The sequence below is a fragment of the Camellia sinensis genome, chromosome 1, assembly GCF_055761805.1.
Source record: "Camellia sinensis isolate YWXY chromosome 1, ASM5576180v1, whole genome shotgun sequence".
Classification (NCBI taxonomy): domain Eukaryota; kingdom Viridiplantae; phylum Streptophyta; class Magnoliopsida; order Ericales; family Theaceae; genus Camellia; species Camellia sinensis.
This window is the reverse complement of record NC_138961.1, coordinates 226,029,290-226,052,615: the sequence shown is the minus strand read 5'-3', so window position 1 is coordinate 226,052,615 and position 23,326 is coordinate 226,029,290.

Here is a 23,326-nt window from a genome sequence, read left to right as displayed (position 1 = left end):
GATGGCTACTCCCTTCCCATAGGGGTATTTCACCACTTGATGTAGGGTGGAGGAGACTGCCTTTACCTGATGCAGCCACGGCCGCCCTAAAAGCAGGTTGAAAGTTGCAGGAACCTCCAAGACATGGAAATCTATCTCATGCTGTCCCGGCCCAACCTTTGTTTGAATCTTAATTGTTCCCATTACTTCCCGGCTTGTGTTGTCATACGCCCGAATCACCTGGGCCGTTGGCACAAAATTCGCGATTTTCAAACCGATCGCATAGGCTGTCCTTGCCGGGCAGACGTTGATGGCGGACCCTGTGTCGACAAGTACCACGGGTATCCATTTATCTCTGCACTCCACAGAGATATAGAGTGACTTGTTATGGTTCGCACCCTCAGGTGGCAGTTCTTTGTCAGAAAAGGTCAACATCGAGGTAGTCCCTCCCGAAAAAACTTGGCCCACCAGCTGTTCGGGCGTGGTGTCTATAGAAAGCTTGGCTTTATCCATGGCTGAAAGGACAGCTTGTCTATGTACTCAAGAAGCCATAAGCAGCCCCCAGATGGAGATGTCTGCTTGTATCTTCTTCAATTATCTCAATACGGCCTCATCCTCGAGTTTCTTTTCCTTTTGCTTCTCTGCCTCCTTATCTTTTCCAGACGCCTCTGGTTGATCTAGGTGTGGAGGCTTGAAGTACCGTCCACTTCTAGTCATGTGATCGACTTCGCCGATATACCAGGTATCATCTGGTTAGTTACTCCCCCAATCCTCGTCTGTGTGGGCAAGACATAGATCATCGTCCTCCCACCACATTCCATCTGCAGCTGACAAGCACCTGTCCGGTTCTGGCATGACTGTTCCAATACTTGCAGTACCTTCTATTCCTATGCTCACGGCATTCCCCGTTTCTGTACTTGCGGCGGTCTCAACCCCCACGTGGGATTTTGCCTTCCTGATTCTCTCGGAATCTTCGAATCTTTCCTGTTCTGACTGTGTCAACGCGGTTGATTGTTCAATAATCCCTGTACTCAAAATGCTCCAATCCCGAGCGAAATTCTTGACACCGGCGCTCTCCGGCGATGTACTCTGTTCTTCGACCCTCCCGGCTGTTACTGACATTCCTGCCCCTGTCGGGCCCTGCACTGACTGAAACTCTCCTACCACATCTGGCTGATCGTCCAACCACCCCGTGGCCTCCATTGATTCCTCATAATCGAACCAGTTGACGGCTGAGTCTCTTGGATCTTGGTTACTGTAAAACTGGAGCTTGGCGAGGTCCTCTTCCACAGCTGTTAGATCATCCGTTCCCTGTCCTGGACTGTCCCCTTGGATCGCACACAGCTTTCCTCCTGCTAGAAATTCCACATCTGGTCTATTCTGGTCTATTGGCGAAATGTAGTCACTCGGACTATAAGCATTCCCAACATCACTCCCAGATTCCGCAGACTCTGGCTCGACAACCCCCTTCTCCTTTGGAGTCTTCTCTCTCCTGCTCTCGATGGTCACCACCGCTGGCTTGGGTTGGGTTATGGAGACGTCCATCATGCACAAATCGGTGCAATCGGGAAGGAAAACCTCCGGCTTAGGCAGATAGGAAGGTGTGATATAAATACTAGGATCGTAGGACATGACCCCAGTATGGATGAAATTGATTCTTTTGGGTGGTGGAGCTTGGTTATGTGTGGGGAGAGGATTTGTAGTAACGTTGGGTTTCTCAGGAGGCAAAATCACCCCATTATCAATGAGATCTTGAATCTCATGACATAATCGGAAACACAGGTCAGTGTCATGACCGTGCTCTTGGTGAAATGTACAATACTTGGCTGGATTGTGGGCAGCGGGGAGTCTTTCAGGTAAGGGCCGCGGCTCTAGGGGCTTCAGATGCCCTTTTCTGATTAGAACCCCCAAAGCTTTGGACAGGGGCATATAAAGTGGAGCAAAGGTTCTGGTGTTTTTGGGAGGGTATTTGGCTGTTTGTGGGTTGCTTCCGGACGCACCGGAGAATGGTGGGGCTGCCATAGTTCTCGGGGGAGGGTTGGTGGTAACCATACTCACTTCGGAGGTCCTGGTAGTTGTAGTGCCACTCGGGCCTGCATTAGTATTACGATTGAAAGTTCTGCAGGGTTGCTCCCGGTCATTATCAATCAAGCCTTGCTTTAAGGCATCCTCAATCTGCACCCCCATTTCATGCAGATCAGAAAAGGTAGGGAAGGGGAGTACAATCATCTTTTGCATTAACTTCGGCTGAAGATTGCGCACAATCATCCGAATCTGGTCTTTGTCCGTGGGCCTTAAGGTCATCATCGAAGCCTTAACCCGCCATCTGGTTACGAATTCTGAGAAGCTTTCTTTGGGTTCTTGCCTCGTTGTCTCGAGATCCCGGGTCGTGATCTCGATTTGCGTATTGTATGAGTACTGCAAGATGAAGGCCTCAGCCATCTCGTCCCAACTTCTCTTGACATCATCCTCCAATTTGGCATACCATATGGCTGCTACGCCCGACAGGGTCCGGCCAAATAGAGACAGCTTCTGTAGTCTAGTGAGGCCCATTGGCCTTAGGATGTCTGAAAACAGTCGCAGGTGCACCATAGGATCCCCGGATCCGTCAAAACGATCAATTTATGGCATCTTAAACCGATCTGGCAGCGTCACGGCTGCATCGGTGTATCCATCCTCAATGTCCGGAATGGACTTCACACCTTGAGATTTCTTGAACAGCTTTTCAAGCTTGCTCATTTTTAATGCCATGGGGTCCACATCGGACTCGAAAGGAGAATCTGGTTGATTGATAGGAGTGGGTGCCTTGGATAATTGAGGTAGAATCGGGGGCGGAGCCGGCCCCGTTGGGATGTCTGTATCTTCTTGGACATTCCGGGTATTCGGTGTTTCTTCGAGTATCGGAACCCTTAGTGGGGGAGGGACTTACTGTGAAGCGGATGCTCCAGTTTGCTGCTGCAATCTTACGATTAACTCTGCTTGCTCGTTCATAACTGTGGCCTGTTGTTTGGCGAATTCTGCCTGTCGGACAGCATCCTGCTGCATCACTTTCATGCTTTCTTGGAGTTGGTGCACCATCTCCTCTAAACTAGCCATACTGTTCTGTTCTGGCTGAATTATCGGTATATGCTCCCTTTCTGTGGGTGAAACGGAATCCGGATCCCTATTGTACACAAGTGGGGTAGATAAAGCCCTCTGTACTGACTGTTGAACTGATGCCCTCTGCCCAACTGTCCTCCGTCTAGTAACCGAGGGTAGAGAGTGGTGCACTGGTTGTACGTCTACCAGATCCTCATATCGATGGAGCCGACGACCTCTAATCCAGAGTGCTTGGGGAATATCTACCGGGTTAGAAGCAATGGTGCTAAACTACCTAGCAAAAAGATAAATAAAGCAGTAAATAAACAAACAATCGGACAGCACAACGGCGTAAAATAAACACATACAACGCACAGTTGGGTATTCATAATACACAGTTGGTAAGCCGAACACACTGTTCCTCGATACTGATCACTGTTCCCCAGAATCACTGTTCCCAAAACTGAACCTGATACCTGCAGATAACTGATTCTCATAAACTGATACTGGTGCCCTCAGGTCTAATACTCAATCTTGCAAACTGATATGTATGTTCCCTGTAGAGATACATTCTAAAAGCACATAGCAAGTAAAGAGAGCCAAAACACCCCTATGTTGGGGTAAGGTTTCTCTGTCCTATTTTGTCAGGAGCTAGGGTTCCAGTATGCACGCAGTAGTTTTCAAACAACCTAACATCGGGTAAGCAGCCTGTCCTAATTTGGAATGGTCACTATGGATCCGAATATGCACTAGGTCGAATGGTCGAAAAGGGTGCCTCGGTAAAACCGGGGTTTGTGTTCCCATACTGTTAGAGCCCATAACCGGTCAGCCTTATGGTCATGCCTTGACAAGACAAGCCTCCGGAAAACCGTTCAGGAATGGCAGATGGTAAACACTGTGTTCCTAGGCGCACCAATGCACATGCAATGCAAAGAGACACATAAATGGAATCAAAATAGGATATCACGAGTTCGAGTCAAGCTCTCTAAGTCCCCAGCAGAGTCGCCAGAAACTGTAGACGCGCCCGCGTGGGGGGGGGCCCTCGCTACAGTTCGGACTCGATTTGTGTCACGGTTCTTAATCTGAAATGTCCACCGGCCGTTTAAAATACCCATCGGCTGTTTATGAAGCTATCGGCCTAGTAAGGATTGCCGGTCGGCACTGAACACTGCCGGTCGGCAGAGACTTCCTGCAGAAGATAGTTTTGACAGCAACAGAGGACAGACAGTATATGGCATGGGATTTCAGGCACATGTGAGCATGGTCATGTTCCCCATCATGTATTGAACTCAGGGAAGCATGGCCCTCGATCTTCGAGCCATCAATTGTGCATGATAGCCTAAGAGATCAAGCTTGCCATTTGATGTAAAAATGTATGCAACACACAAATGGGGACCAAGACCCTATCATGTTGAAGTCAAGGGCCCCGGTGACCGAGAGTTAAGACGCGTTACATCACTTAAAGTATGAACGCTCCTTAACCCCCACACTTGGTTTGACACCCCAAACCAAGTAATGCAATGCATGTTATGCAAACATGACTCAAAGATACAACATGAGATTAAGATGCAAGGCATGCCAAATGCCATGCAACTACCATGGCAAGTATGCAATGCAAAGGCATGCAAGATGCAAATGCAATGCAAACATGGACGATTTAAGCAATAGGATCATCATATTACAACACCTAATGAAGCAATCATGCAACAAACATGAGACAAGCATGTAATGGTGGACTTTAAACCATAAAGGGGCAGACCTCAATCCACCCCAAAACAGTGGCCAAAAGTGCCCAAAATGGTGGACAAACACTCATGCCAACATGCAAGCCAAAGGACCTAAGGCTAAGGCACAAAAAGGGGGGCACTTTACTTCTACTAACATGACCATTCATGGCATGTATTAGACAAGCAAAAACAGAATCCTAGCATGCAAAAATGGACTTCAAGACCCACCAATATGGCAGCTTAAGTGGCTCCAATGAGATGCATGCACCAAAACTCATTTCTAGGCATAAAAGGGCACATCTTCAAAGCATGAAAGAGGTCACATATGCAGGCATACAAACATGATTTATGGACTGAAATAGGACCCTAAATGATGCCAAATCATGTGGATGGTCTAAGCTACACATGCTAGAGGCCAATATACTCAAGGCTTACAAGCCAAAACACAAAGAGATGACTCCAAACATGGCAATCATGACTGAAACAGATGGCCAACAGGCCTTAAACATGGTAAAGTAATGCCAATACCTTCATGAAATTAGGCTAACACATGCAAGAATCATGGCTTAAACACAAGATGCATTTCCAGGCCAAATAAAGGAATGTAAAGCAAGTATGTTAAGCATGCAAAAGGGCACAAATCCGACCAAAAACAGAGATGACATATGACCTAGAGACACCCAAAAACCTCTGAAATAGGGCCAAAATCAATCAAGCATGCATGTTACCCTTTAAGCCAAAAGGCAAGGAAATGAGGCAATGAAGGGAGAGGGGTGTCCCTCCCCTATACAAGACTTCAAACCACCTGCCTCACCACTGAAAATCCATTGGTTTTCAGTGGTGAGAAGACCAAGACACTCAAGCAAACAAAGCCTCTCCAAGGGAAGCACCAAAAAGGCCAAATAAGGCCTAAGAGGGTGAGTTTGAACTCAAACCACAAAACACCCTTAATGAAAGTTCTTAAGCATGAAAATATAAGATTTTTTTATGTTATGTACAAAGCCTAAATCAGCAAGCAAGACAGGTAAAAAACTAGTGCAAGTTTGGGGAAACTAAAGCAAAGTGATTACCCTTGAAGAAACTTTGAAGAACAGATGTTCCAGCCACCTTCTACTAATCAAAATCAGTCCAAAACCTCAAGAATCAACCCTCAAAGCCTCTCAATCTCGGAGCAAGGTGTAATGGTGTGTGTATTAGTGCAAAAGTAAGGTAAAAATGCACTTTTGGGCTACCAAACACACACTAAGGGAGGAGAGAGAGGGAAATATAGAGAGAGATGATATATCTAGCAGATATATGTATATAAGCTCTGGTTTTTAGGTTTAAATTTTCCAACCTTTAACAATGGAGGAGGAGGGCTCTATATATAGCCTAAACAAATGGTTCTTGGCTTCTCCAAGAAGCCAAGTGAAAGGGGCAAAGAGGGCAAAGGAGTCTAGGCTTCTTGGAGAAGCTAAAACAGCTGGCCAAGCTTCTCCAAGAAGCTTAGCCAAAGATTCATCCTTCTAGAAGGAACCAAGGGGTTCAAATGCTCACACCAGCCAAAACTACACGGGGAGGAGTGATGGTGCATTCCAACTGGCACAGCTGGCATGCACCATGCCTCAAGGGTGCGAAGGAGTCACACCAGCCAGCAAAAGATGTCACCGGCAAAATAAAGTACCGATCGGCAGTATACTATGTCGACCGGTCATTGATTTTGAGAAACCATGGCCGGTGGCACCCCTAAACAGCCGATGATGCTAGGGGAAGGCTGGTGGAATGTGAGGGTGGCCAACAAGCCACTCTCCTCCCTTCAAGGCAAAAACACAAGTGTTTGGTGTCAAAACCAAACACGGAACAGTCAGGTCGAGAGATCCTGAGGCGAGGCGCGCGGCCAAGACTTCCAGGAACTCAAGACGAACACAAACATGGATAATCACCGAGTGTTCAAATGGTGACGTCCAAGTCTTGAGGACGGTCAAAAATGGGGTGTCTACAGAAGGCTGCTGAGAAGTCTTCCCAACTATGTTCTGGAGGTGAGACACAACCCGCCGCCGACGCCGAGTAGTCTTGTTTATGATCTTTTTTCTTTGTACTTTGTTTATGTAAGCTTTTATTTGGCCGATGTTCCTTTGTCTATTCTGAACAAGTAATCTCCAATATCAGGCCGAAGTGCCTTTTTGTATTTCAACTTCCTTTTTTGAATGCAAGTATAACTTTATTGTTTCAATGTGACTGCATGTTTGTCTTCTTTTTGTGTGATTCTATAGTTAGAATAATTTGCATGCGTACATCTTAACTGTGTAATCTTCTCGGTGTGGAATACTTTAGCTATACCCACTAGTAGTTTATCTCGGTTTTGACCTAACACTTGAAAATATTGTAAAGAATATTTTCACAAGTGTTTATATAAAACCTGCCACTTTACTTTTACACAACAAGATTTCTATCTTCGAATTTCTTCTAAGTCTTGGCAACATGGTAATCTCGGCAAGTACATAAGTATTTCTTTCAATACAACCTTAACTTAACTTGTAAACTTTTCACAAGATTTCAACAAGTGTTAAACCAATCTTCCTTTAATCATAACCTCGGCTTAACTTGGCCAAGTGACTGGTCAGTCATTCTACACAAGTTTAAAAATCAAAGACTTTATTATAACTTTGGAAAATAACAAAAAAACTTAAAAAACAAGAAAGTCTAATGATAGAAAAATTTCAAATTGCAAGTATTCTAGGGTCTTGACAGCTCTTTGCCTTCACTGTCTTCAAGTCGATATGCCCATTGCCCAATACCGAGATGATTCTATAGGGTCCCTCCCAATTTGGGCCAAGCTTGCCCTCTCTAGGATCCTTCTTGTTGCCGACAACCTTTCTCAGAACGAGGTCCCCAACTTGGAACTCTCGTGTGTTAACGTTCTTATTATAAGCTCTAGAAAGCTGCTGCTGGTATGCCCCCAACCGAATGGCTGCTTTCTCCCTTCTTTTTTCTAACAGATCAAGATCTCGGGCCAAGAATGCCTCATTGGTCCCATTCTCAACTTCCCAAGTTCGGATCCTTGGGATGTCGACCTCTAGTGGGATAACTGCTTCTGTGCCAAAAGCCATGGCAAATGGGGACTCCCCAGTTAATCTTCTCGACGTAGTCCGATATGCCCAAAGATAATTGGGCAACTCTTCCACCCACTTTCTCTTTGCTTCTTCTAGCCTTTTCTTGATCCCATTCAATATAACCTTATTGGAGGCTTCTGCCTGACCATTACTCTGGGGAAAGCTTGGGGTAGAGTAATAGTTCTTGATTTTATACTTTGCACAGAAGCTCTTGATTAGCTTACTGTCAAACTGTGTACCATTGTCAGCTATTATTGCTCTTGGGATCCCAAACCTGGTGATAATGTTATTCCAGATGAAGTTCTTCACATCAATGTCCCGAATCTTTGCAAGGGGTTCAGTTTCTACCCACTTGGTGAAGTAGTCTGTTGCCACTAGCAAGTACTTCCTCTGTCCAGTTGCTTGAGGTAGTTGTCCAACAAGATCCATGCTCCATTGGGCAAATGGCCAAGGGCTGGACACAGGGTTCAAGTCTACTGCTGGTTGATGTATCAAAGGTGTAAACCTCTGGCACTTCTCACACTTCTTGACATAGGCTTCAACATCTTTCTGCATGTAGGGCCACCAGTACCCCTGTGTAATGGCCCCATGAGCAAGTGACCTGCCCCCTGCTTGGCTTCCACATACTTCTTCATGTATCTTGTACAAGAAGCCTCAACTTGTGAAGGATGTACACACCTCAAAAGGGGTCCAGTAAAAGATCTTCTATAGAGATGTCCTTCTGCTGTCAGACTGAATCTTGCCGACTTTAGTCTGATCTTCTGTGCTTCTTTACGGTCATCTGGCAGTTTTCCTTCTTTAAGGAATACTATAATTACATCCATCCAGCTTGGTCTCATCTCCACACACATTGCTTCATGCTCTGTGTTCGGTCGTTCTATGCTTGGACCTGACAAGTAGTCCACCATCATTGTCCTTACCTCTCCAGGTTTCATTACACTAGCCAGGTTGGCCAAGGCATCAATATGGTTGTTGTCATCTCAGCTAACCTGCTGTAGTCGGCAATTCTGGAATAAAGCTACCAGTCTGCCCACCTCCTTTGCATAGGCTGACATCATTTCATCTCGGGCTGCATATTCGCCTGTTGTTTGGTTGACAATAAGCTGAGAGTCACAGAAGACTATTACCTCATCGGCTTCCATGGATGTTACCAGCTTTAATCCTGCGATTAGTGCTTTATATTCTGCTTCATTGTTTAAGGCCTTAAACCCCAAACGAATGGATTGTTTCAGTATATGCCCATTTGGTGATTACTAGAACTACTCCTACCCCGCTCCTTGTCGGTTTGAACTTCCATCAACAAACAGTCGAAAGGAGTCGCCGATGTAAATACTGCAGGGCCTGAGTTTCTCTTCTTTCCTCTATTTGGTTATCCCCGACTGGGTTTCTCTTTGTTCATTTAGACCTCGGCTCAACAGAGCCCGATGTGTGATGGCGCCTAGTGTGAACTCAGCCACGAAGTCGGCCAAAACTTGGTTTTTGATTGTTGCTCTGGGTCTGAATTCCAAATCATATTGGCCTAAGGCCACCGCCCATATGGCTATCCTTCCTGTCAGATCTCCCTGCTACAACAGGGATTTCAAGGGATGTTCAGTTAACATCACAATTTTGTGAGCTTGAAAGTATTGATTTAGCTTTTTGGAAGCCATTACTAAAGCTAGTCTTAACTTCTCCAAGGGTAGATATCTGGTCTCTACATCTGCTAGGGTCTTACTCACGTAGTAAACTGCCCTTTGCTCTCTCTTTTCTTCTCTAATTACTATTACACTCACTGTATGCTCTGAAACTACCAAGTATAAGAATAGCTCCTCTCCAGGTACTGGATTTGAGAGAACTGGAGCTGTGGTTAAATACTTCTTCAAGTCGGCCAAGGCGACTTCGCACTCTTTTGTCCACAAGAAGTTTATGGCTTTCTTTACTAAGCTGAAGAAAGGTTTGCATTTGTCAGAGCTTCGGTTTATGAATCTGTTCAGGGCTGTAGCCCTTCCAGTTAACATCTGCACTTACTTTGCCGATGTTGGGCTCTTCAATTCTATGATGGCCTTAATCTGATCTGGGCTAGCCTCAATGCCCCTTCTTGTAACGAAATATCCTAAGAACTTACCAGACCCAACTCCAAATGCACACTTCGATGCATTGAGTTGGAGCCGATATATCCTACGGATATCCAAAACTACCTTTAAGTCCTCCAGATGATCCTCAGGTTCTTTGGTCTTCATGACCATGTCATCTATGTATACCTCTACTGTTCTACCAATTAGATGTCTGAACATCTTGGTTACCAACCTCTGGTAAGTTGCTCTTGCATTTTTTAACCCAAAAGACATTACTCTATAGCAATACAACCCTTTTGTGGTGATAAATGCAGTCTTCTCCTCATCTGGAGGGTACATAGCTATCTGATGGTACCCCCTGTATGCATCCAGGAAGCTCATCCTTCCATGTCTTGAAGTGGTATCCACCAATTAGTCGATCTTGGGTAGTAGGAAACTGTCTTTGGGATAAGCCTTGTTCAGGCTGGTGAAGTCCACACAAACCTTCCATTTCCCATTCTTTTTCTTCACAACCACTGTATTTGATAACCATGTCAGGTAATTTACCTCTGGTATGGCTCTAGCCTCTAAAAGCTTGCCCATTTCCTCTTCTACTGCCTCGATATGCATTAACATCAGCCTTCTTGCTCGCTGGATGACAAGTTTAGCCAACCTGTCCACATTCAGTCTATGGCAAGTGACCTCGGGGTCAATGCCAGACATCTTGTATGGCGTCCAGGCAAATACCTCAATGTTTGCTCTCAAGAACGCCTCTAGCTCTTTTTTCTCTTCCTCGGCTAAGCCCGAGCCTAGAAGGACGAAGCGCTCCTCATCCCCTTGCTGGAAAATGATCTTTTTAAGGGTTTCCTCACTCTTCTCGGCTGGCTCTTTGCCGACGTCCTCCAAGACCTCCATGTCCTCATCCTCAATCTCTGTTGATTCTTTTTTTCGTACATTGCAGGTTGATTTCATTACTGTCATGGAGCAATTCTTTGCCCGCACCTGATCTCCTCTGACCTCCTCTATTCCATGCTCTCTTGGGAACCGCAACAGCTGGTACAATGTTAAGGGTACAGCCCCCATTGCATGCAGCCATGGCCTTTCCAAGATAGCATTGTAAAGGGAGGGGGTGTCAATTATGGTGAACTTAGTTTTCACCTTCTTGGTGCCAGCCTGCACCTCCAAACTTGCTGCTCCCATGGGCCACGTCGGCGTTCCATTGAACCCAACCATTGGGCCATTGGACTGCTCCAGATCGTCTTGTTGAAGGCCAAACTCCTTGTAACATCTGACATACATGATGTCACAAGAGCTACCCTGGTCAATTAGGATGCGTTTCACTTGGCACTCTCCAACCTGGAGGGATACTACCAAGGCATTGTTGTGTGGATGCTGCACCATCTCTAGGTCAGCTTCAGTAAAGGACACCACTGGTCCCTGGCAATTGTCTGCCTTAGGTCTTTTCTGCCGAACTTGGTACACCTGCTGCAAGTGTTTTACTTTCTGAGTCTCCCCACGTATTTCGTTTTCATTGACCTTTAAGTGAATTACATTGATCACTCGAGGCCCGCTTGCCTGTGGTTACGGTGCTGGAGGAGGCGGCGCTGCCGGTGCCTGAGGCAATCTTGCTTGCTCTTCCCTTGTCCTGGCCTCGTCTACTAGGTCCCTTAAATGGCCTTGTCTTACCAAGTCTTCTAGATGTGCCTTCAGGGCTCTGCACCCCTGAGTCAGATGTCCAGCTTCATTGTGGTAAGCATAGTGCTTGCCAAGGCTTCTTCCTATAAATTCGCCTGGCACCCTTGCTGGTGCTCTGTAATAGGGTTGATTTCGGATTTCTCCAAGACTTTGTGAATTGGGATTCAAAATATAGTTATGACTGCCTGCGCAGCCCTTAATCCTGTCTCTTGCTTATTGTATCCGCCATTACCTCGACCTCGCTTCGGTAAGCTGTTTTCCTTCTCTTGTTTTGACGCCTTTGTCCCCGGCGTGTCTTCCTCGGCCCTCGCATAATTCTCAATTCTGGCCATCAGTTCCTCCATAATTTTTGGCAGTGTCTTTGCCAATGATTTTCGAAGCAGGCAATCATCTTTCAGGCCGTTCTTAAAAGACACGACCGTCACCTCTTGGTTGCATCCTCGCATCCGGTTGAATACATCATAATACCTCTTGGCATAGGCCCTAAGGCTTTCATCCTCGCTGATTCTCAGAGCCATCAGGGAGTCCACCCTTAATGGCTGTAATTTGTTTGTCACAAACCTAGCCATGAACATCTCGGCCAGGCTTTCCCAGGTTTTCACAGTTCTTTTCGGCAACTTGTGAAACCAATTCGATGCAATTTCCCTGAATGACGAAGGGAACAACTTGCAGAGCAACGGCTCGTTCCCGGTGTATAATGCCATCGAGTTCAGGTATAAGCTAACGTGAAAGTTGGGGTCAGGCTTTCCATCATATATCTACAATCTCGGCATACTGAACCCTTTTGGGACCTCAAATTTGTCCAATGCTACCGAAAATGGCGTCCTCAGCATAATTAGAGAGGTTACCTCGGCATTTTGTTGCTTCCTCTGGAGGTAATCCCTGAGATCCTCCTTGGTCTGTCCAGGAGCTCAGCTATCTCCGGATTTCAGCCTTTTCGGCGCGCTGCTTCCGGTGTCATTGTGAGTCTTCTTGAATCTTTCTTCGTTAGTTGTGTCGAAACAGAGTTCCTTCCCCTGAACATGCCGATGTTCTTTGGGGTCGGCATCTTTGGTACGATGCGTCCTCCGTGAATCTCCCTTTATTGACTCTCCTTGCTCGACCTCCTTGGAAGGCCGGTGAGAGTGTTCCTTGGTCCTGGTGTGCTGGGGGGCTACGGGGACTGTTTTTTGTCCTCCCTTCTGGGCATTGTTCTTAGCCGCTGGAATTGGCGTGTCTTGCAACGGGAATGGTGGCTGCATGACGCTGTTCTGCATCATGAAATTGACGACCATTTGCAGGTCTGCTAATTTGTTTGCCATCCCCTTCATCTCTTCGTCCCTTCACAGTTTTTTTTTTTTCTCAATCTGAACACACAGTTCATCATAACGCAGTATTTTGCTCAATCTGAACACACAGTTGACAATGCAGTTTTTTGCTCAACCTGAACACAGTTCATAACGCAGTTTTTGCTCAATCTGAACACACAATTCATAACGCAGCATTCTGTTTAATTCGCACACGGCTCATAACACTACTCAATCTGAACACACAGTTCATAACATAGCATTCTGTTAATTCTGCACACGGCTCACAACACTGCTCAATCTGAACACACAATCCATAACACAGCATTCTATTAATTTTGCACACGGCTTACAACACTGCTTAATCTGAACACACAGTTCATAACACAGCACTCTGGTTAATTTACACATGACTCACAACACTGCTCAATCTGAACACACAGTTCATAACACAGCATTCTGTTTGATTTGCACACGACTCATAACACTGCTCAATCTGAACACACAGTTCATAACACAACATTCTGTTAATTCTGCACACGGCTCACAACACTGCTTAATCTGAACACACAGTTCATAACACAACATTCTGTTTGATTTGCACACGGCTCATACATAACATTATGTTTATTCAGAAACTAAATACATTGTTGTTTCTACACGTAGGTATCTTCCCGTTTCACATGGGGTTACGGATCGATCATTGCCAGGGAGTGGTACATGGAGCTCCCAGATGCTGTTCGGCATATCATAGATGAGGCCAGGTTTGGTCCGTTTCATATGGGGTTGTCGCGTCATCTGGCAAGCAGGATTCTTCTGGGCGCACTAATAGAGAGATGGTGGGACACCATCAACTCCTTTCATTTCTCCGCCACCGGGGACATGACAATGACCCCGTATGACTTCTCTATGTTGACGGGCCTTGATGTGGCAGGCCGGCCGGTCCCATATGATACCGATATGGGCGAGTGGGAGGCGACTTGAACGTATTTACTCGGAGCCCATCCGCCGATCGATAGATCATCAGGCAGGGTCAGGTATACCTAGTTTGCAGAGCAGTACAGGAGGACTACGCCCGAGACTTTTGAGGCCATACAGCAGTATGCCCGGGGATTTTTGATGTTCCTTCTCAGGACCACTCTGTTCTCCGACAGGGGAAACACAGTCGGGCTTTATCTTCTCAGTACTCTGGTAGACCTATCACAGGTCCGGCACTTCGATTGGGGCGGCGCTAGCCTCGCTACCCTTTATTGCTACATGAGCGTGACCTCCCGAGAGCGGGGGACCATAATAGGTGGCTACTAGCGGGTCTGGGAGGTACATTCTGCCCTCTTGATTTATATTTTTGCTTTTCATTATCTGTACACTACACACTGCACACATTGCGCACATTACATTTTGTACTCTGCATTCTGCATTTTCTATACATTTTGTATTCGCATTCTATACCCAGCATTCTGCATTTTCTATACATTCTGTATTCGCATCCTACACTCAACATTCTGCATTATCTGTACATTCTGTATTCTGACCGCCACTGTCTCACCTTTCACAGCTGTGGGTTTATGCCTACTTCCCGACGCTCGCTCCTGAGCCGGAGGTCGAGGCACCACTAGGTGTGCCATATTCACACAGATTCGATGGTCGGTGCCAGTCCAGGCCTCGGGAGACATTGCCATAACTCCGGCAGTACTTCGACACCGTGCGGGCGACGGAGGTAATTCACAACTCTCAGTTCTTCATGCTTTCAGTTTCGATTTATCTTGCATATTTATGAAAACTAATCAGTTTATGCATTTGTTATCCGTAAATCACCTGGCAGCCTTGGATGGCGATGCCCGGTTATTCTTGGTTCCAGTTTGCCGGGGCATGGGGCGCCTCTTGATACAGGGTTTTGTTTGAGGGACCAACCGGTAGAGCCTGGTTTCTCGGGGATCACTTCATGCGTCAAACTATGGGCAATCCCACTCAGGAGATCCCCTCACCGCCTCCACTAGACATGCGTTCTACAGAGAGGCTTACTCCCCAGGAGGTTGACGACCTTATGTAAGGTGCAGACTCAGTTCTTTTCCTGGAGGAGGAGGAGTACGCGACATACCGCCATACATACTTGAAGCCTCCACTGACAGGTGTCCGTACTCTTACAAGGAGGGCTGCTGATGTGCCGTCGTCGAGTCACGCTTGAGCTGCAGACATCCCTTCCACTAGCAGGCCTAGCACATCGAGGGATAGGGCTAGAGGGATGCCCTCAATTTGCCAGTATGCTAGGTGGCCAGTTTTTCCGACCGAGCTGACGGGCTGGCAATATGGGACATCTTTCCCGATTCCACTGGAGCCTCCATTGCCCGATCATCGATACGTCAGTGATCCTGACTCACCACCGGTATGCTCCACAGTTTTCATTTATCACTCAGATATTTAGACATTCATTCATTCACTGATGACTTGAACTTGCATCTGCAGCCTCCCAGAGAGTATACTGAGGGTTGCTCGGAGTGGTGGCCTCACTCGAGAGCATGGTCCTGTGGAGGGAGACGTTGCTGTACGCCTTCGGCATTCCGGTACTCTTCAATTTCCTTGTATTTATCGTACTTCTAATGACATATGGAAACTGAACATTTCACTGCATTGATTCACTGCATGTGTAGAGCACATCTGACACATCACATTCACATACTATATCTGCATGCACACATTCTATGTATCATTCTTGTATCTGATATCTGACATACATACTCTGGCTGATATATTCCAAAATTGCCTTTTTAGGTCCCACCTCTGCAGACTGGGCCATCCGGGCCTTCTCGATTAGCTGGGAGAGGGGTCTCGACTCGCGGTCGGGGGAGACGTAGAGCACCTGTCAGTCATGACGAGGAGTCTAGCGAGGAGGAGGAGTCAGCACATCCACGGTCAGAGACATCTGCAGGCAGGGATGACGACTCCGGTTCCAGTTCTGAGGGCGGAGGCAACGTCGAGGAGGATTCCGAGGATGGTGACTCTGATTCAGACGGAGGTGCCGACGGGGGTGGTGCAGAGGCTGCTCCGCCGAAGAGGGCGAAGAAGGCCTCTCAATCTTGAGCTTGATAGCATTGATGCAGATGTTCCTGCTTTATTTTTATTTTTACAGGTAGTTGTAGCGCAGTGTACAACTTAGGCAGTTTTATTTTTTTTCTTTAAAACTTGTACCCTTTTGTAAAATGTTGTAAAAAAAGAAGCTATGATGGAATGAAAACGACTTTTGTTCCAAAAAGTGTTGTATTCGTATTCTTAGCATCGCATCGCATCGCATCATTTTGCACAAAAATGAGATTGAATGGAAATTGAACATTTACCAAGTTAGGTAGTGAACCAACATAACAAACTAAACAACTCGACTCGCTAAGAGACAACAAAACCTTAGCAAGTTCACAACTCAATAAGCAAAGAGCAACAACTCGATAAACAAATCGCAATAACTCGATAATCAAAGAGTAACAACTCGATAAGCAAAACTTAACAACTCAAAAAACGAATGCATTTTGAGACAAACAAAGTGACAAAATGCATCCGAAGCAGAGGTAAACTCAAACCTTCAGTACTCTCAGCACGCAGGAAAGCTAGAGACTCCCTTTTGGAGACAAGAAAGAGCTGTAGACCAGTTTTTTGGTCTGCAACCCAAAAAAGGTAGCTGGCCAACTAGAAAAGCTAGCTGGCTGACCAGCAAAAGTGGCCGGTCGACCACTTGGCCTGGTGTAGAGGCGCCCGTGGGCCTCACTACAGTTCGGACTCAATTTGTGTCACGGTTCTTAATCTGAACCAAAGAGTCCAAATCTGGCAAATCGTTTTGAGAAAACAGATTTTTAGAAAAAGAAGTGTCAAACATGGACTGCTTTACCAGATATAGAGTCGCCATCTAAATATTTTATTATGGGGGAATTTAGGAAACCCTGACTCGGTGCCAAAGGCCACGTGTCTGTCATCACCAGAGTTGCCTCGGATCGAGAGCTAGGGCACGATTGGGAAAGGTTAGCTATGAGCACCCCTTCTCGCCCGATCCGAAGATCGGCCTCTACTAACCATGATATCCAGTTTTGAAAACGTTATGTGTTCTTATTCCATTTATTAGCCTAGAATTACTATGTTATGCGTACAACACACAAGTATAGACTAGATTGCCTAATTTGGAAATAAGCATTACATATCCGTTTGTCTTGAAAAACACTTTGGAATTTGCTACTCGTAAGTAGGCTAAAATACGGATTTCAACGAGTTTTTCCAACTCAAACAATCCAACCTTCACCCACAGGCATCCAAACAGTTTATCACATAAGCATCTAGCCACATGGTAAGCATACTGTCATGATAGCATTCACACGCATGCGAGATGCTAAAGTATAAATGTTTACCGAGTACTCCGAGCCAAAACAATAAACTAGTTAGCCAACATGCATGGTCCTAGTTCATGTTAAGATGGCTAATGCAACACATGCAAGATGCAACTATGATAGGCTCGGCTATCCTAAACATGGCATGTGAAATGCAACCAATTGATGCACGTATTCAATTTGGAATTGAAATACAAATGCAGTTAGCATGATGTACTGAGCCCGGTGCATGCAAGACAAATGCATGAACGCACGCATGCATAGCATAAGGTATGCTGATTTTAAAGATGCCCTAGTCTACCATCATAAGCAGGTAAATAAAAGGGAAGAAAGACGTGGGGTTGGAAAACATACACACACTCACCCACACTTATTACATAATTGCCCTCACTCGGAGGGTACAAATAAATATTACAGTCCGAATAACAAATACATTAATTATTACAGAATTTCTAATTAATTAATGGAAAGAATGCAAAAAAGGAGAAAGGTGGCCACAGCCTCCACCTCGGGATGCGCAAATGATGCATGCTCGAAACCCGGCTCGCCTGGAAGGCCCGTACCATACCACTGCCGCCTCTGTTTACACTGCCCTGTCTCTCTGAAAATTGCTAAAACCCTAGGACAGGTTCCTTGCATGCTGCAGAATACCACCGGCTGGAGGAAATTCCCACTGACCAAATGTAATTTCCATCGGCTGCTGTTGAAGTTATCGGCCATTCACACATGGCCGGTCGGCATTTGATGCTGCCGGTCGGCAGAAGATTCCTGCAGAGGACAGTTTTGACAGCAACAGAGGACAGACAGTGTATGGCAAGGGATTTCAGGCACATGTGAGCATGGTCATGTTTCCCATCATGCTTTGAACTCAGGGAAGCATGACCCTCGATCCTCGAGCCATCAATGGTGCATGATAGCCCAAGGGATCAAGCTTGCCACTTGATGTAAAGATGCATGCAACACACAAATGAGGACCAAGACCCCATCATGCTGAAGTCAAGGGCCCCGGTGACCGAGAGTCAAGGCGCATTACATCACTTATAGTATGAATGCTCCTTAACCCTCACACTTGGTTTGACACCCCAAACCAAGTAATGCAATGCATGTTATGCAAACAATGTCTCAAAGATACAACATGGGATTAAAATACAAAGCATGCCAAGTGCCATGCAACTAATATGGCAAGTATGCAATGCTAGGCATACAAGACGCTAATACGATGCAAACATGGACAACCTAAGCAATAGGATCAACATATTACAACACTTGATAAAGCAAATATGCAATGGACATGAGACAAGCATACAAGAGGGCCTCAAACCATAAAGGGGCAGACCTTGATCCACCCCAAAACAGTGGCCAAAAGTGTCCAAAATGGTGGACGAACACTCATACCAACAAGCAAACCAATGGACCTAAAACTAAGGCACAAAAAGGGGCACTTCACTTCCACCAACATGACCACTCATGACATGAATTGGACAAGCCAAAACAGAAGCTTAGCAAGCAAAAATAGACCCCAAAACCCACTAATATGGCAGCCAAAGTGGCCCCAAAGAGATGTATGCACCGAAGCTCATTTCTAGGCATAAGAGGGCACACCCTCAAGGCATGAAAGAGGTCACACATGCACACATATAAACATGATTTATGGACTGAAATATGGTCCTAAATGATGCCAAATCATGAGGATGGTCATAGCTACGCATGCTAGAGGTCAATATGCTCAAAGCTTACAAGCCAAAACACAAAGAGGTGACACCAAACAAGGTAAGCATGGCTGAAATAAATGGCCAACAGGCCTTAAACATGGTAAAATAATGCCAACACCTTCAAGGGACTAAGCCAACACATACAAGAATCATGGCCTAAACACAAGATGCATTTCTAGGCCAAATGGAGGAATGTAAAGCAAGTATATTAAGCATGCAAAAGGCCACAAATCCGACCAAAAACAGAGATTACATATGACCTAAAAACACCCAAAATCCTCTGAAAAAGGGCCAAAACCAATCAAGCATGCATGTTACCCTTTAAGCCAAAATGCAAGGAAATAAGACAATGAAGGGAGAGGGGTGTCCCTCCCCTATGCAAGACTTCAAACCACCTTCCTCACCACTAAAAATCCACTGGTTTTCAGTGGTGAGAAGACCAAAACACTTAAGCAAACAAGGCCTTACCAAGGAGGCAACAAAAAGGCCAAATAAGGCCTAAGAAGGTGAGTTCGAACTCAAACCACAAAGGACCCTTAATGAAAGTTCTTAAGCATGAAAATATAAGCCTTTTTTATGTTATGCACAAAAACTAAATCAGCAAGCAAGATAGGTAAAAGACTAGTGCAAGTTTGGGGAAACTAAAGCAAAGTGCTCACCCTTGAAGCACACCTCAAGAACAGCCAATGCAGCCCTCCTCTTTTGATCAAAAACAGCCCCAAAACTCAAGAATCAACCCTTAAAGCCCCTCAATCTTGGAGCAAGGTGTAATAATGTGTGTATTAGTGCAAAAGTAAGGTAAAAACACACTTTTAGGCCAAGAAACACACACAAGGGAGGAGAGAGAGGGAAATATAGAGAGAGGGTGTATCTATACGTATAAGCTCTGGTTTTTGCCTTCAAAATTTCTAACCTAGAGCAAGGAGAAGACCTCTCCTCTTATAGAAGTCCCTCTTGCAAAGCTTACACAACAAGCTTGCTTCGAGGGAAATCCCCCCATACACGTGTATGGAGGGAAGCAGAGTTGGTGCCAGCTATCACAGCTGGCACAAAATATCTACATAAAGTAGATGAACAGTAGTCGGCTCCTCAAAATTGCCATTTTGACAAAAGGGAGTGCCGACCGGCAATAAATAGTGCCGACCGGCAATATACATTGCCGATGGCAGCAAAAACCAGCCGATGGCCTCTGGCCATGGCCGGTGGTGTGTGGGGATGCCTCACAAGGCATTCCCTGCCCCTCCAAGGCAAAACACAAGTGTTTGGTGTGAAACTAGACACTAAACAGTCGAGTTCGGAGATCCTGAGGCAAGGCGCGTAGCCGAGACCTCCAGGAACTCCAAACGAACACAAACATGGATAATCACCGGGTGTTCAGACGGTGACGTCCAAGTCTTGAGGACGGTCGAAAATGGGGTGTCTACAGTTGCCCCTCTTTGTCAGAACTCGAAAGTCATAACAATGACGGGAGTGAATGTCAAAGCCCAGAGACGACCCATTTTTGACAAGGCCGAAGACTTAGACAAAAGCATACAAGCTACAAATAAAGGTATGCGCCCGAGGGCAGGGGCAAAATGCAAGACAATGCACAAAGCCGAGCATAACATATGATCATGCAAGAAACATAGGGACGTATCCCGGTGTTTCGGAAATGTATAAGCATTGGAACGTATTCCAAATGCTCTTAACCAAAGAGGGAGAAACATAGGCACATATCCCGGTGTTTCGGAAAGGAGAAGAAACATAGGGACGTATCCCAGTGTTTCAGAGTGGTTTAAGCACCAGAACGTATTCCAAATGCTCTTAACCAAAGAAGGAGAAACATAGGGACGTATCCTGGTGTTTCGAAAATAAGGGAGAAGAAACATAGGGGCGTATCCCAGTATTTCGAAAAGAAGAGAGAGACGTAGGGACGTATCCTGGTGTTTCAGAAAAAGAGAAACATAGGGACGTATCCCGGTGTTTCAGAAAAAGAGAAAGAAACATAGGGACGTATCCCGGAGTTTCGAAAGAAGAGAGAAACATAAGGACGTATCCCGGTGTTTCGGAAAAAGAGAAACATAGGGACGTATCCCGGTGTTTCGGAAAAAGAGAAAGAAACATAGGGACGTATCCCGGAGTTTCGGAAGGAGAGAGAAACATAAGGACGTATCCCGGTGTTTCGGAAAAAGAGAAACATAGGGACGTATCTCGGTGTTTCGAAAAAAGAGAAAGAAACATAGGGACGTATCCCAATGTTTCGGAAGGAGAGAGAAACATAGGGACGTATCCCGGTGTTTCGGAAGAAGAGAAAGAAACATAGGGACGTATCCCGGAGTTTCGGGAGGAGAGAGAAACATAGGGACGTATCCCGGTGTTTCGGAAAAAAAAGAAACATAGGGACGTATCCCGGTGTTTCGGAATGGAAAGAGAAACATAGGGACGTATCCCAGTGTTTCGGAGAGAAGGAAGAAACACAGGGACGTATCCCGTTGTTTCGGAATGGAAAGAGAAACATAGGGACGTATCCCAGTGTTTCAGAGAGAAGGAAGAAACATAGGGACGTATCCCGTTGTTTCGGAATAGAAGAAGAAACATAGGGACGCATCCCGGTGCTTCGGAAAGGTAGGAGAAACATAGGGACGTATCCCGGTGTTTTGGAAAAAAAGGAGAAAGGGAAACGTAGGGACGTATCCCGGTGTTTCAGAAAGGTATAAGAAACAAAAGGACGTATCCCAGTGTTTCCAAGCAAAGGAGCGCGCAAAACAATGCAATGTAGGTGCACAAGACAGTGCGATAAAATGCATTTTCTATGCAAGTATGGGGGCATTTTCTATGCAACATTGAAAGCATATTCTATGCAGAAACATAACGATGCGCGGCACGCATGCAACCGAAGTGTATATGAAAGTTCACATTCTATGCAATGGAAGGGCATCAAACACGTACTCTGGTGCTTCCAATTTACCTTTCGGAGGACTTGGCAACACAACTCTGCTCGAAAAAGGGACACCCTGTTTACATTGGTGAGAGATAACATCTGCTGCTGCTTTAATTGCCATTCTGACTTGAAGCAGGCTTAAGCTTGGAGTAGAGGCACACTCATTCTTCGGAGCACTAACAAGGCCTGAAGAAGTACATCCGGAGCACAATCACGGAGTTTTCCGAAGTTGAAGCACACTCAGATACCCGATATTTTCCTCTTTTGCTTTTGTTTTGTAGTCTGGAACCCATATAGCTTCAAATAGGTCCTGGTTTTACTATTCTGATATGACTTGGGTTGAACCCTGCAGTTTTATGAAAGAACAAATCTTGTTTTGCACAAACGTGAAGAATGGCACAACACTCTAAGCACAAAGCGATTTTATTTTTGAAGTTAAGGAATGAGTTCTTAACCGGGTATTAAGCCTACGACTGAACACAGCGCACTACGACTCAACAACAGAAAACAAAAGGTAAACAACCTAAACACATCGAGACACGCTCGAAACGACTCAAAGCAAGAATCGAAACAAACAAAACAAAAGACACGACACACAGACGTGCACAGGGAGCCTGTTTCACCGGGTATTGTTTCCCACCCTTTCTCATTTGTGATCCTCACATCACTCGGCCCTCAAGCTCTATTTTTCTAAAAAAGCCCTTTTCTCACTTTTTCTCTCATCGCACATCTCTCTATTCTTCAATCTCTTTTTTTTTTTTTTTTTCAATCCCTCCCCTGGGTGGTTGATGGATAAACAGGAAGTCGTGGGCCCTTGCCCCTGGTATTCTACCAGCTTTTGATTCTTGTTCACAATAGTGAATTCCTCCCACAGAGGGGTTGCGCTACAACTGGGTAGGTAGCAAATCTGTAGCTGACATTAGTTGATGATGCTCTGCTGGGAAGTTCGGACATGATCAGATCTGTCCAGATGAGGGAGTGGAATATCTTGCCCCATTCCAGTTCGTGCTTCGCACTTGTCTTGATACCTCGTTGCTTGGAGGATGAAAAAGCTTTCAGCCCTTTGTTGTTGACTTCAGTTGTGCCCTTTCTGGCAAGTAGAGTGCCCTTTCTGGCAAATGCATTGACAACAAGGAAAAGACAGGAAGCCTGACTCAACTGTGCCCCTAGTTCATCATTTTGACCATTTTTTGTTTTGGTTTTCTACAAAAACAATTTTGACTAACATGAGAGTTAGATTAACACACTTGTTCGATTTTTGATTTGAAATCATGCAAGTCAGGCTATGAGCACTGAAAATTTTCCTTTTTTGGGTCCAAGAAATGGTCCAGTTTTGGAAAATGAAATAGTTTTCGAGAAAATAGCCAACATTAATAAAAAATTTCAAAAACTATTTTTGCAAACGGTCAATGCTCAACGAGCACGGAACCTACTTTTGAG